The sequence below is a fragment of the Trichomycterus rosablanca genome, chromosome 6, assembly GCF_030014385.1.
Source record: "Trichomycterus rosablanca isolate fTriRos1 chromosome 6, fTriRos1.hap1, whole genome shotgun sequence".
In the NCBI taxonomy this organism is placed as follows: Eukaryota; Metazoa; Chordata; class Actinopteri; order Siluriformes; family Trichomycteridae; genus Trichomycterus; species Trichomycterus rosablanca.
The window spans coordinates 37,226,009-37,239,234 of record NC_085993.1 but is presented as its reverse complement, the minus strand read 5'-3'; the positions used below and the strand labels follow the sequence as shown (position 1 = coordinate 37,239,234).

At 41.3% G+C, this 13,226-nt stretch overlaps 1 protein-coding gene across 1 annotated transcript in view; it reads left to right on the top strand.

The window, feature by feature from the left end:
* The first annotated feature begins 5,158 nt into the window (after window positions 1-5,158).
* LOC134316521 (voltage-dependent T-type calcium channel subunit alpha-1I-like) overlaps window positions 5,159-13,226 on the top strand; it is a 348,154-nt gene continuing 340,086 nt past the window's right edge. The window contains exon 1 of the mRNA XM_062996907.1: window positions 5,159-5,227. The gene's annotated coding sequence lies outside the window, so the exon portion shown is untranslated. The remainder of the gene's footprint in view (window positions 5,228-13,226) is intronic.

Below are 13,226 nucleotides of genomic sequence, written 5' to 3'. Positions count from 1 at the left end.
TGTTGCCATTGTTCCTCCCACAAACGTGAGCTTGTCATTTTCGAGATGAGCTAGTCGTGGTCACTCTCTCATCTCACTCTCTCGGCAATCTATTTAATCCTCTTTCTCTTCCACTCAGAGATCACAGTGAGTGTCTGCTTGAGTTTATTGGAAAGCAATTTGCAATCATTGTGATGATCTTTCAGTGGTGCAGGGTCTTCAGGGGTTGCCATGAACTCTGATGTGTGGTTGATAAATTACACAGCTGCTAATTTTGACAACTGTCCAGTCGAATATGGGATGAAATGGCAGGTAAAAAAATAAAAGAACATGACGACCTGAAGCTGGTTCCAGAATAGAAAATGGTAATCAAATATTTAACCAGTATTTCCTTGGCAACTGAATAACACAAAGTAGGAGAAGAAAACAAGTGATGCAAATATTATAAATCCTAAGTTCTCAATGATAGGAGTCTTCTGATGCTCCTAACAAAATGAGGACCATAAACAAGGAATTACAAGGCAACTGCAGCTTCCAGGATTGCCAGAGAGACACTACTCCATCCCTTCAATTTTAACTAAAACCTGCATTGATTGGTCTTCTTTTAATTGCTGTAATTAAATAACATATTTATACTTTATACACCGATCAGCCATAACATTAAAACCACCTCCTGGTTTCTACACACACTGTCCATTTTATCAGCTCCACTTACCATATAGAAGCACTTTGTAGTTCTACAATTACTGATTGTAGTCCATTTATTTCTCTACATACCTTTTTAGCCTGCTTTCACCTTGTTCTTTAATGGTCAGGACCACCACAGGACCACCACAGAGCAGGTATTATTTAGGTGGTGGATGATTCTCAGCACTGCAGTGACACTGACATGGTGGTGGTGTGTTAGTGTGTGTTGTGCTGGTATGAGTGGATCAGACACAGCAGCGCTGATGGAGTTTTTAAATACCGTGTCCACTCACTGTCCACTCTATTAGACACTTCTACCTGGCTGGTCCACCTTGTAGATGTAAAGTCAGAGACGATCGCTCATCTATTGCTTCTGTTTGAGTTGGTCATCTTCTAGACCTTCATCAGTGGTCACAGGACGCCCAGGACGGGGCGCTGTTGGCTAAATATATTTTTGGTTGGTGGACTATTCTCAGTCCAGCAGTGACAGTGAGGTGTTTAAAAACTCCATCAGAATTGCTGTGTCTTATCCACTCTAGAAAGTGCTTCTATGATAAGCGGAGCTGATAAAATGGACAGTGAGTGTTGAAACAAGGAGGTGGTCATAATGTTATGCCTGATCGGTGTATACAGTATACTGTAAGATTTCAGAATGTGTCCTAGTGTCTAATCTGACAAAAGAACAATTGTGAGGTCAGGCACTGATGTTGGACAAGAATGCCTGTCTCGTAATAAACATTCCAGATCATCCTAAAGTTCTTCAGTGGGTTTTAGATCAAAGCTCTGTTTAGGCCACTAGTGTTCCTTCACAAAATTCATCCAATCATGTCTTTATGGACCTCAATTTATGCACGAACATGCTAAAACAGAAAGAGCCTTCCTTTAAAGTCCTGGGGTGGCACTGGTGCTCAGTGGGTAGCACTATCTCCTCACAGCAAGAAGGTCTTAGGTTAGATTCCCAGGCGGAGCAGTCTGCGTCCTTCCTGTGTGCCGTCTGCATTGGTTTCCTTTTGGAACTTCTGTTTCCTCCAACAGTCGAAAGATATGCAAGTTAGGTGAATTGTAGATACAAAATTGTACATTACTGTGTTTAACATGTGTAACCTATAGCTACCTGTTCTGTCATTAATGTAAACCAACATTAAAATCCTAATATACAAACCTTTAAACTGTTGGGGTGGCACTGTTGCTCACTATCGCCTCACAGCAAGAAGGTCCTGGGTTCGATTCCCAGGTGGACTGGTCTGGGTCTCTTCTGTGTGCAGTTTGCATGTTCTCCCCCATCTGAATGGGTTTCCTCTCAGAACTCTGGTTTCCTCCAACACTCCAAAGACATGCAAGTTAGGTGAATTAGAGATACAAAATTGTCCATTACTGTGTTTAACATTGAACTTGAATGATGAATCATGTGTAACCTGTAGCTACCTGTCCTGTCATTAATGTAAACCAACATTAAAATCCTAATTAACAAACCTTTAAACTGTTGGGGTGGCACTGTTGCTCAGTGGGTAGTACTATTGCATCACAGCAAGAAGGTCCTTGGTTCGATTCCCAGGCGAAGCGGTCTGGGTCCTTCCTGTGTGCAGTCTGCATGTTCTCCCCCGTCTGCATGGGTTTCCTCTCAGAACTCCTCCTACAGTCCAAAGACATGTAAGTGAATTGGAGAAACAAAATAGTGTTTAACATTGAACTCGAATGATAAATCATGTGTAACCTGTAGCTACCTGTCCTGTCATTAATGTAAACCAAAGTGTAAAACATGACATTAAAATCCTAATCAACAAACCTTTAAAGGCATTTATTATATTGATTTAATACAACTTACTGCATTCCCAGCAGAGGCAAATCATGAGCAACCCAGCTACTTGTTCCCGGCTATTTCGAACAAAAGGTTATAGAGAGTCCTGAAGTCATCCTGCTGGATTTCAGATGTTGGATTCAGCTAATCCCACTTTTTCTCTTTCTGCCAGTGTGTCAGGTTGATGATGGGGGGGTGTACTAGAGAGATCAGGCAGTTAGACAAGACGGACGGAAATGAGAGAATGTGATTAAGTTTTGACTGGGCTGAAGCACTGTGTTCTTTCCTGAAAAGTGCAATCAGTCTTCAGTCAATACTTACAGAAGCAGCTTATGCTGCAAATCCAAATGTAATTTAGTTACTTCTTGTATGTATTTTTCCTCTTCTGATATGTTATGTGTGCATTAAATCATGATTACAAAGGCTACACATCCTTTAGAAAGGGAGCAAACTGGACACCAAGGGGGACAACTTAGCAGGCACAGGGGTAAAGACCCTAACCCTTGAGTCCACAATCTATTACAGGCCTTAATGTTGTCTTCTGTAATTAAAATCCAAAGCCAACCCTTTTCAGCATTGATATTGATGCATAAAACAAACAAACAATAGAAAACATATTTCAGTTAATTGGCTGAATCTTAGTAATTTAATGTAAATCTAAATTAAAATACACATTTTTAGGAAGACTTATTGTTTAACCAATACAGGATGTGTCCCTTTGCCAACATTACCACATAGAGAATGGTTAAATTCATGGAATTAAAGAATCCAGAGCAAGGAATCTAAAAGCACTCCTAAAATAGAATATTTCTTTTCTTAATGTTAATTGGTTTTGGTTTTGGGAGTGGCATTGAGTTTTAAGTTATTTTTCCCATAAGGATGTATGGTCCCGTGGAACTGCATATATTTCATTATATGAATATTATATTCATATAATGAAATATATATATATATACATATATATATATATTTATATATATATATATATATATATATATATATATATATATATATATATATATATATATATATATATACACACACACACACACACACTGATCAGCCATAACATTAAAACCACCACCTGGTTTCTACACACACTGTCCATTTTATCAGCTCCACTTACCATATAGAAGCATTTTGTAGTTCTACAATTACTGACTGTAGTCCATCTGTTTCACTACATATTTTTTTATCCTGCTTTCACCCTGTTTTTCAATGGTCAGGACCCCCACAGAGCAGGTATCATTTAGGTGGTGGATCATTCTCAGCACTGCAGTGAAAATGACATGGTGGTGGTGTGTTAGTGTGCATTGTGCTGGTAAGAGTGGATCAGACACAGCAGTGCTCCTGGAGTTTTTAAATACCGTGTCCACTCACTGTCCACTCTATTAGACACTCCTACCTAGTTGGTCCACCTTGTAGATGGAAAGTCAGAGACGATCGCTCATCTGTTGCTGCTGTTTGAGTTGGTCATCTTCTAGATCTTCATCAGTGGTCACAGGACGCTGCCCACGGGGCGCTGTTGGCTGGATATTTTTGGTTAGTGGACTATTCTCAGTCCAGCAGTGACAGTGAGGTGTTTAAAAACTCTGTCAGCGCTGCTGTGTCTGATCCACTCATACCAGCACAACACACACTAACACACCACCACCATGTCAGTGTCACTGCAGTGCCTAGAATGATCCACCGCCCAAATAATACCTACTCTGTAGTGGTCCAGGGAGAGTCCTGACCATTGAAGAACAGCATGAAAGGGGGATAACTAAGCATTAAGAGAAACAGATGGACTACAGTCAGTAATTGTAGAACTACAAAGTGCTTGTATATGGTAAGTGGAGCTGATAAAATGGACAGTGAGTGTAGAAACAAGGAGGTGAAAAATACAGTGATACAAATTTTGGTCATATCGCCCCAGCCATAGTCTCTCTCTCTCTCTCTCTCTCTCTCTCTCTCTCTCTCACTACCTATCACTATCTGTCTGTCTCCTTTGTCTATCTGTCTGTCTGTCTCTCTCTTCCCCTTTCTCAATCACACAGTTAGTGCAGCATTTGTCCGCCTGTACTCACAGCTCCGGTTATCCGGTTGTAAGCGCGATGTTGGCCAACTTGCGCCCGCGTCGTTCTTCTTGTGCTGCTTTTGAGGAACGATGAGTGGTGCGGCGCGCGCGGCGGTATCCGTTTGAAGTCGGGAGATCCCTGCGCGCTCAACACCACAATCTCCGTTCGCGCGCGCCTCTCCACAGTTCGCATCAGCGCGCGCAACAGCTTCTGGGTGAACAGCACGAGACCTGCGCTGTTCGTGTACTGCACCTGAGGGATCGATTCTGGATCGTTTTATGTGCGCAGAATTAAGGGTTTAATAGTAAGATTGTAGTCAACACCGGGGAAACCATATTTACACATGTTTTACAAGAAGAAATAAAGAAAAGTGAGGATGACGCAACTTGAAGATGAACGGATTCTCACCTGCATCAGCAATCCACAGCCTTCGGAGCTCATTTGGTTTTGATCATTGAAATAATTCCAGCAAATTGCATTTTTATTTTTTTTGGAGAATTAAGCAATGAAGCTTCTGTGGAGCTCAGAATATTTTTGGATTTCCTCTGAAGAACTCGAAGTTGTGCATTATGCATAAAGTTAAACCCATCATTTTGGGTCCCCTAGACTGTTGCTATATTTGTCCCTAGTAACAGAGCAAAAGGGGGTAGAAACCTAGAAAAAGGTGAATAATTCTCCACTCTTCATTTTGATGCCAGGATAGGTGAGTACAAACCAAGTGCAGTCTATGTACTGTCTGTGAGAAGTTTTAAAATGCTTGCAGGTTGTTTTGTGAAGGGGGTAATGTAGCACAGTACAGTGTTATTCAAAAAAGAGACATGGCTGCAGGTTTTAATATACAAGTACAGTTATCTTTGGACATACAGGCCAATAATTACCAATATACATGACACAGCAAAAAAACCCCAAAAAAAACCAAACTACTAAATAATAGAATGGATGAATAAGATTAGCAGTTTAAGACAATTCAAGATAGGACATCAACAGTTGCCATATCTGCCAGAATCTATGTGTTTTCTGATGCAAGTTATATGTCAAGTTAGATACTAAAATGAAAAATAAATGTCTTGTTTTACAGTGAAGTACATAGTCTGTATCATAGTTCAACAGAAAAAGAGCAGGACAAAAGGTGAATTGGATCTTCAATATTTTCTTAAGTTCACGGTGCAGCTACACCTGATTTTACCTGCTTAATCATTTGATCTTGGTCTGCAGACTACTGATTATACTGGGTATGAGGTGAAGCTCCTACATGACAGGAATGAACACCTGCAGCCACTGTGGCTCTTTGTGGATGAGAGTAAAAGTACCACTTGTTTGGAATAATGTGAGTCAAATATGTACATTTCTCTCTGCTGGTACCCATTTCTCATTTTGGAAGCTTGTATTGCAAGTATATGCAACTCGTGCTTTTGGATTTTGTATGGCTGTGGAACAGGCACACATTGATCCTTCACCTTGGCGCAAGTCTAATTAGACAGGTGATGTGTGTCTGTGTCAGCTTCCCCTAAAGGTCTTTTAGAAGGAGACATTCTAGATCCGAAATTTCTATGATAGATAGGTAGATATTTTATTGTCCTACACAGATTAAAGTGCATAATGCAATACAAATACATAATATGTATTATGTGTATTATATACAATACATAATATGCAATATATATACAATACTGGCAGCATTGTGGCTTAACTGGTAGAGTGGGTACTGCCACTGCAACATGGTTTATGGTTCCTCTGGTTTGATCCTCATTACAGGTGACTTCTGATAAGTGTGTGGAGTTTTGACATATTCTCTCAGTCGTTTGCACAGGTTTCCTTTGGATACCATATAATACTAACACATTTTCCTCCTCACATATTCTAATACATTATTGATATTAATTTATTAATAAACTAGCTATAGCGTAGGTTGAGGGTAGAATGTGCTAAACTCACTACAGACAAGAGTGAGTTTAGCAAGAGGTGAGGATCAGATTCAAGTTCTCATTATACATCAAATACTTTTGGAATTGCAATCTGTTGGTGTGATTAGGGTGCATTTATCACCATATATAAAGGTGCTTTTATATCCTGGTTTCTTACAGGGTGTCAAGGCTTTCAATCCATATGAAAATTATGTATATCATTTGTGATGGCTTTTACAGTCCCCAGAATTCTGAACGCATTTGAACACAAGACAGTGTTTTGCATCACTTGGTAAAACAGCAGTTAAGGGGCATTCGTTTGTAAGAATGGTTTTCTGTTCATCCAGTAAATTTCCAGTAGCTTAAAAATCAATGCTAAGGTGCATTAAAGATGTTGATGGTGGCCCAACAAGACACCTTATGGGGTTATCTTCTTTAGCTTTCCTTTAAACATCCATCTCTGTTTACTAAATTGGTTGCCAGTTCATTTGGTATAATGATGAACTAGTCACCAGTTGTATGTAGTGCATTTATAAAGTTCTGGGTATCACTCTCCTTTGACCTCAATGGATGACCTAATAAATTGAAGTCTAATGTACATATGAACAGGCAGTGTTGGTGTCTCACTGCTCAAACTCTAATTCCTCTAACCTCCACCTCTAGTTACAGTCCTGCCTCATAGGTGTATTTGCATTGGAATTTGACTTAATGACTGAGTGTGTGATGCCCTGAGATAAACTGGTTCCCTTTCTGGAGTGACCCTGATAAGGACAAAATGGGCACTGAAAATGACGGAATAAATGCGTATGTACCTGCAATTGAAGACAAAAGTTTACATACACTTGTTGAGGAATTTTAATTATTTTTTTGCAAACATTTTATTCTCCTGTGACTGATTAAAACATGCTTTCTATTCCAGAAAGTCTTTTTTTCAGAATCTTAGTTCTTTAAAAGTTATATATAGTGTTATGGTACAATTTTACTAATTAAGTTAATAATAAACCTACAGCAACTTAGCATTATTTTCTAGTCTGCACATAATATGGCTAGTTTGTTTGCACCCTTTATAAAGTACATAAAACAGTGGTCTCTTACCAAAGTCAGATTCAGTCAGTCACCAAATGCTGGAATATAGTTTGGAAATACAGATACAATCAAGAATTATCAAAAACAGGTCTACTGTGAATTAAAAGATGCTGTGAAATAGGTGAAACTGTCTACAGTCAAGTGAGCTTTACGAGAACATGAATGGTTTAATGAAATTAAAAAGCTTAGGCTGTTTTTTTCTTTTCCATGGAATAAGCAACAAACTTAAGTTGAGATATAAGGTGTCGATTTTGGCCCAGGATTTTTTGTTATGGGGCGACATATAACCTCAGTAAAAATTTAGCTTGAATGGGAACAAACGTACCCCTGTTCCAGCAGCTTGTGATTTATGTTCCAAGTGTGAATGCACTGGTTAGGAATTTATTTCAACTTACTCTTATATTTAATCTAAATAATCGTATTAAATAAATATTAAATATACAGTATATTACATTTACACAAAAAGCTGAAAGCCTTTAAGATTAATTTAGAGTCAGATGCTAATGTTGGCATTCCAATTCATCCCAAAGCTTTTTATTGCGACTGAAATTCCAATTCATCCCAAAGCTTTTCATTGGGACTGAAATAAGGACTCTAGGCCGCATAGGTTCCTCACCATATTTGAAAGCCATGTCTTTATTGACCTCATTTTGTGTCCTTAGAAGCACAGTCATGCTAGAACAAGAAAGGGCCTTTCCCAAACCATTGGTCTAGAGTCAGATGCATATAGTTTATTAGTTGATTTTATACACTAGCAATTGTTGTGACTAAAACACCTGAAGTCAACAATAAGGACAGGTACTTTTATATTTTTTTCTGTACAATGTAAGTACAGAGTTGTCTGTTTGTCAGTCAAATTATTAATGGATTATTTAACAATCATTTAACAAAAATCCAGAACCAGTATTGAACTCAGTTGAGGTTTAGGTACAACTGCTGTGGACAGTTTAGCAGCCTGGTTAGTGATTCACTGCATGTCTGCACTGCAATCTGTATATTTTGGTTTTGCAACACTAACCTCTGGAAAGCCACAACTATGCATTTCTCCCCCTTAGCAACCTATTCCCAGACCTTTGCTAAGTGCTTTGACCAAGAGAGGGCACTCTAATGTAATCCTTCTGCTGCTGTATTGATTCTTATGTGATGTCTTGGCATGACACGATGCTATTTATACTTTAAGTCAAAAACCTTGGAAGAATCCAGGACCTCCAAAGAATGCAGGCTTAAACAAGCAAAGCTGAGTCATAGACCTCCAGCAGCGCCGGTTTTATACACCGAGGCTCTGATGTAGAAAAGGAGAGTGCGTTTTCATTGATTATTTTTAAATGCATATCTGTTCATTTGAGCTAATGAGAAAGTAAATCACAGCAATCACATCTTTTGAAAAACACTGTTTGTAAAATCTGACACTGATGAAAGGAGTTCAACAGCTTTTAATTGAAGAGCTTTACTTCACAGGAGGGAGAAAAAAAGCATCAATAAGAAGGAAAAAAACATGATTTTTTCTCCATCTGACTATCATTTATGTATCATAACTCAAAAAGTGTGTAATATTGATGATTTAAGAAAGGTGGCACTACATTCCCACATTATGTAATAACCGTATTTATAGCAGTGAAGGTATCGTTTAGGTTCTTTCGCTATTGATGACTGTCTTACACCCTGACTGGTTTTATTTCAGACCTAAATCTCTGTTATTTTCTGTATACATCGCCTCCCTCTGGGCCCTGGCTACAGTATATGTCCAAAAATATATAAACACCTCACTTTAAGCTTGTTGTGTTATGATGTGGGAGGAAGGACCCAAGGATGCGGAGGTTTAACTAAAAAAGGTTTTATTTACAAAATCATAAACATAATATACATAAAATAAAAGGAATAACAGTAACAAAAAACACTTCGGGGAATCCCGAAGGCAGCCGGTGACGCCAGACTGAAAGAAACAAGGGAAAAAACATAAAGGGGAAAAAGGGAAAGCGCGAGGCACGAACCCTGGTCGCTCACCTCCAGGCTGGGAGCTTAAGCACGCTGCCACAGCAACGCTGAAAGCAAAACCGCTCCCAGCACTAAAGAGGCGAAGCGACCGGGTTCGCGAGGTGGGAAACCTCGCGCTGTTGGCCGAAGAAGGGGGGATAACACCGCCGGTAGATAAATGGCACGGCGCTCACCAGCAGTTAATGCTGGTCAGCGCCATGCCATCCACCGGGTGTGATTTACTTGCGGATTTCAAAAGTTAAAAGCAAAGGCGCTGTCACCAGCCAGGGTGGCTGGGAAGTGGCCATTTGCTCCTGCGCTCCAGAGGGCGGAACGTGACGCTGTCACCAGCGGTAGCTGGGAGGGGGTCAGGTTCCTCTGGGCGCAGTCATGGGGTCTCTAGGTGGCGGCGGCACGGCGGCTCGACGGCTCGGCGGCAGCGGCCCGACGGCGACCTGAGAGCGGCAACCAGGCGGCGGCGGCGGCACGACAGCTGCGGCACTATGGCGGCAGCTTGGCGGCGGCGGCGGCGTGGTGGCGCCCACTAGCGGTGGCCCGGCGGCAGCGGCACGGCGGCGGCGGCACAGTGCGGCGGCACAACCTGAAGATAAAAAAAAAACAATAAACATAAAAGGACACCGCAGTGTCAAACAAACTCAAAGAAAGAAAAAAGAATCGGCCAACATGAGCAGGAGGTGCGACGGCTACAGCTCTGCACCTATCCCTTAAATAAGGGAAGGCACAGGTGTAGCCACTTCGCCCTAACGAGCTGGCCAGGTACTTAAAGGCACAGCTCGTTTCTGCTCTGTAAGGCCTGTGGCATCAGGGAGAGATGGTACATTCCCCTGATGCCACAGAGCCTAACATGTTGGACATCGTCCTCTGAAACCATTGAGTGCTCCTGCACATTGCAGCTGTTACAGTTTCTACTCATTCAGCAGTATGTTGGACTATGACTATGTAAATTTGTGCCCAGCAGACGAGTACTCTTTCGGAAGAGTAGGCCCGTCTTGCAGTTGATATTCCAATTCATCCCAGTTATGCTCAATTCTATTGAGATAAATGCTGTTTGCTTATTAAATGTTTTACACTTTAGTTACTAGAGATGCATGAGTACCGATACTGGTATCGAGTATTTGCCCGATACCGCGCTCATTCACTTGTACTCGTACTCGCAAACGAGGCTCCGATACTAAACATCCGATACCGTGTGCCTAGTGCACGTTGCTGCGTTATGCCTAGTTCCCACTACACGATATTTGCCCTGATTTTCGCTCGGCGACTGGTAGACGCTAGATTTGCCGGCTCGGGAGCAACTCAGCGTTCGCTCGGCGATCAAAACTCGGCTCTCGATAGCTAAGTGTGAACTATCCAACAACTCGATCCGACCGGCTCACCGAGCGCTCGAGTTTTCTAGCACGTCAGATATCTGATCTCAGATGTGCGACTGGGAATGAGTGACATGTCGAACAGCCAGTGAGAACGCAGGATACGGTGTGAGGGGAAACGCAGGAGAGGAGTGTAAACCGGTGGGACAGGGGGATAATATAGTTTATATCAGAATACACCGGCACACACACGTTTTACAGTATTTCTGACCTGATCGTTCTCTACAAAACATAACAACAAAACACCAACATTGCAAAAATATTTATTAACCTCCAACTCACTACAGAACAATCCATGCTATTCGTGTTGCCAAATCCACTCAGATTCATTTATTTTCCCTCCTTGATTTCATCACGTCAGCGCACAAACACTTTGATCACTCGCTACTTGTTGACGTGCATTTTTGGACGTGGTATCATTAAATTCTAAATAGGTATTGGTATCGGCAAGTACAAAAATACATGTACTTGTACTCGTACTTGGTTGGGAAAAAATTATATTGATGCATCCCTATTAGTTACATTCACATTCAGAAATGGTAGTTACTCATTACACAAGGTTCACCAGTTCTCAAGGTTATATCGAACACAGTCATGGACAATTTTGTATCTCCAATTCACCTCACTTGCATGTCTTTGGACTGTGGGAGGAAACCGGAGCACCCGGAGTAAACCCACGCGGACACGGGAAGAACATGCAAACTTTACAGAGAAAGGACCCGGACCGCCCCACCTGGGGATCGAACCCAGAACCTTCTTGCTGTGAGGCGACAGTGCTACCCACTTAGCCACAGTGCCGCCCGAGATAAATGCTGTGAGCAGGTGCATAAATGCTTCCTTACTATTTTTCCACAACAGAATTCTGACTTTTCTAGTGGGAAGTGTATTTAATAATGTCCACATTAGTGTTTTTAACATTTCACATTTTATCCAACTATGCACATGAACATAATATGATTCCTCTCGGTTTCTCCTGTTAGGAGTCACCCAGCGGATCATTTGCCCACATATTTGAATTGGCACAGTTTCTACGCCGGCTGCCCCTCCTGACACAACCCTCCTATTTATCTGGGCTTGGGACCGGCACTAGGGGTCACTGATATATCTTCCCTCAATAATTAGGTTTAGTTAATGCCCTGGATCTCAGGCACTGCTTTTACCAGCTGCATGGCTTTTACCATTATGCCACACTAGCTCCTTCAAAAAGAAGGATTATTATTTTATTACGATATTATTATTAATAATATCGTAATAAAATATATTTGTTAAGGCTCAGGTGTTTTGTTTGTTCATTGACTTCAACAATAATACCATATTGATTTGGTTCCTGGACAGGGTGCCAATCCATTGCAGGGTGACACATACTCACCTATTCACCTTTTTAGTCACTCACATCTGCAGGTTTTAAAAGGTGGGAGAAAATCGAAGCACCTAGAGGAAACCCATGCAGGGAAAGGAGGTACAGCAAAACTCCCCATAGACAGTGACCAGAGACTATTTTTGTTACCATTTCACTATATTGTTTGTTCATTTTTACTCAGACATGGTGGCACACTTGGTGCTATCACAACCACATGGTTCCTGGGGACTATTATCTAATCTTTTTTCTGGTTACTATCTGTGTGATGTTTAACATGTTCATTCCATGTCTGTGTAGATCTTCAGGTACTCTGATTTCCTTGCACCTTTTAAAACATAAAGACTGTAAACCGGCTACTTAAAATTGCCACTGGTGTGAATGAGTGAATGAATGTGATAGTAAATGTACCCTGTCCACAATTTTCTCGAAAGCTGGCATACACAGTCGAGTCACATTATTATGACCACCAGCTAATATCCAGTGCAGCACGGACAGCAGCTGGATGGGCTGGGAGTGACTTAATAAGGTCCTGGTAGGTTGTCACAGATACCTGGAGCCATGCTGACTGCAGTGCATCCCACAGCTGCTGGAGGGTGCGTGGGGGAAAATATATAAAGCAAACACGACTGTCGAGGTGCTCCCACAGATGCTCAATTGAGTTCAAGTATGGGGAATTAGGGGCCAGGGAGTACATAGAAGTCTTGGTTGTGCTCTTTCTTTGTAGCCGTGTGACATGTCGCATTGTATTGCTAGGAGATTCCAATCGCCCCAGAGAAGACTATTTTACCCATGGTACTTTTACCCATGACATATGATATGTGCAGACTATCACACACCTTATATACCCACCAAGTCTGCTCACGAAACATGACTTTGGTGTTTAAAGTAGAAAGTGGTCATAATAATGGGACTCGACTGTGGATATACACCGATCAGCCATAACATTAAAAACAGTGACAATGGCATGGTGGTGGTGTGTTAGTGTGTGTT